The 2595-nt window shown below is 36.3% G+C and overlaps 1 protein-coding gene across 1 annotated transcript in view; it reads left to right on the forward strand.

The window, feature by feature from the left end:
- The first annotated feature begins 1539 nt into the window (after nt 1-1539).
- The window catches only part of LOC107597190 (probable ATP-dependent RNA helicase DDX49), a 23341-nt gene continuing 22285 nt past the window's right edge, over nt 1540-2595 (forward strand). Inside the window, 1 exon segment of the mRNA XM_016288145.1 lies at nt 1540-1550. The gene's annotated coding sequence lies outside the window, so the exon portion shown is untranslated.

The following is a 2595-nucleotide window of genomic DNA, read 5'->3' on the forward strand; positions in this document are numbered from 1 at the left end:
ACAGATGTTATCAGTGGGAACATAGACAATAACACCTCAGATTGATGATGACATTTCAGATGATTTATTGCCAGATTATGAAAGTTATGCTGTGGTGATTTATTTATTACCCAACTCAAGTCGTATGTACTAGTTTTGCACTGTAAACAGACGTCTGAGTCTAAAACAAGATCACTTTGACATGCTAAGCAAATACGGACTAATTCAAAGCATAATGATGTTAATCTGATAGCTGAAGATCGTCTGAGAAGCACATTTTAGTATGTACTGTATGCATTCGATTTTAGTAATATGGTATTTTAGTGTCAGTGAAATTACTATTATAGTTTTTATTAATACTTTGAATTAGTTAAAATTTTTATACTTTATGTTTTCATTATACACACACATACACACACACACACACACACATGTCTGGTCAACTATCCTTGTGGGGACTCTCCATAGGCGTAATGGTTTTTATACTGTACAGACCGTATATTCTATTGCCCTACACCAACCCTACCCCTAAACCTACCCCTCACAGGAAACGTTCTGCATTTTTAGATTTTCAAAAAACTTAATTCTGTGTGATGTATTAGCTTGTTTACCCATGGGGACCTCAATTTAGGTCCCCACCGTGACACGAGTCCCCATAAGTCTGTGTGTATTCAGGTTTAAATCCCCACCAGAACAGAAAAACAGACACACACACACACACACGATGAGGCGACAAACGTAAAATAAAGGCATGCTTGTTGGTTGTTTCTCCGCCAGAAGGAAACTGCTGTGTTAAAACTGAAAATTTTAAATGTATTTTGAGACTTAATGTTCTTTATTAAAATAATTATGCACTTATTATAGCTTAGTTTTTTCTTTATTATCATAGGCTATTTCCAGGGGCGGCGCCAGAGAATTTTGAACGCAGGTGCTTCTCTGCTGAGGGGCTGCTAGATCGCAGGGGGAGCCGGGCAGTTAAAGGCACAATATGTAAGATATTTTTATTAAAATATCCAAAAACCAATAGAACAGTGTTATATATTTTGCTGACTTGTGTACTTACATTATCCTTAATGTTTCGAAGAATGTTTATATCCAGAGAAATAAGCAATTTTAACTAGTTTCCATGTGTCGTCTGGCAATGACGTCATAACCCCTCGATTTCCGGTTTTGTTTTGTATCCATGTGTCGCCTGGCAATGACGTCATAACCCCTCGATTTCCGGTTTTGTTTTGTAGAAAAGACCAAAGACGCTTTAAAATGTTGTGCGTTTTAATAGACAGGTGACGACCGCACAGAGTAGCATTATAACAGAACTTTCAAATGTATCTAGTATGATAAAACAGCGCTGCTTTACCCCACATACGCACGACCGGAAGGAGCGGAAGCGCTCGACTGTGGCATAATAAAAGCTCCGCTGCTTTCAAGCCGTGTGTCACGCTCGTTCAGCGGCCTCGTTTCGCTTCGACGGCTTTCAGCCTCACCCTGCTTCATTCTACTACGTTAATAAATCATTAGCTCATCCATGAACATGATTTCTGCCCGAGTCCTGTCGGATTGCATCGGCTGTGGGGATGAAGACGACAACTCCCATGATTCCACACCCAGTCACAGCGTCATCTAACTACGCCTTTGTCTATTTGTTTATTTTGACTACGCGCCCTCTAGCTGCGAAAATTACATATTGTGCCTTTAATAGTATATGACCAAAACAGGTTATTATTATTTTTTGTACTATGGTAAAATGGCTATATAGGCGCATTTCAAGTGTTTATGAGGAGTGTGGGACTGGGAGTATTATCGCGCTTACTGTATGACATGGGGGCGCCCGTGCAGTCATTTATTTTTCCTGCGGAAAGAACTTAAAATAGCCTACACTGTAAAAAATTTCAAGCTGTTTCAACTAATTATTTAGTAACTAGTTCCACAGAAATTTTACATTCAGACCATTTCTGTCTTCAAAGTGTTATCTGAATTGCTATTTTTTAGTTGGCTCAATCTTTACTGAACTAGTTTTATATTCCAATTGTAATTGGTCAAACATTTAGAAAACTACAGCAAGTTATGTCAATTAAAGTTGAACCATTTACTCCATGTGTTTTACATGTTACCTCAACTAAGATTTATTATTTGGGTATCATAAGAAATTGCTGGGGAACTACATAAACATTTTTATAGTTATTTATACAATTATTAAAAGTGATTAACTGGTGTTTATCATTCACTAAAAACACACACATTACAACACATAATAGCCTTTATTTAAAAACAATCTCCATTTATAACATTTTTCATACAGACTAAACACAGGCTTGAAGAAAAAAAGTCACCTATACATCTTGGATGGCCTAGGGGTCAGTAAATAACCAGCAAATTTTCATTTATGGGTGAACTATACCTTTAAAGCTCCAGTTGACAAACATTACATCTGTAATACAACTGCAAAATTCAGTTTAAACTTTGTTTAATGAACTAAGAAAAAACTAAACAAGCTAAACAAAATGTTAGCAAACAAACATTTACAAATATTACTACTGTTCACAATTACATCTTTAAAATGAGGCAGAAGTAAAAAAAAAAAAATGAACCAGGTGTTACAGTATATAAAATCAAGTC

This window comes from Sinocyclocheilus grahami, unplaced genomic scaffold, assembly GCF_001515645.1.
Source record: "Sinocyclocheilus grahami isolate Dianchi unplaced genomic scaffold, SAMN03320097.WGS_v1.1 scaffold229.1, whole genome shotgun sequence".
NCBI classification, from domain to species: domain Eukaryota; kingdom Metazoa; phylum Chordata; class Actinopteri; order Cypriniformes; family Cyprinidae; genus Sinocyclocheilus; species Sinocyclocheilus grahami.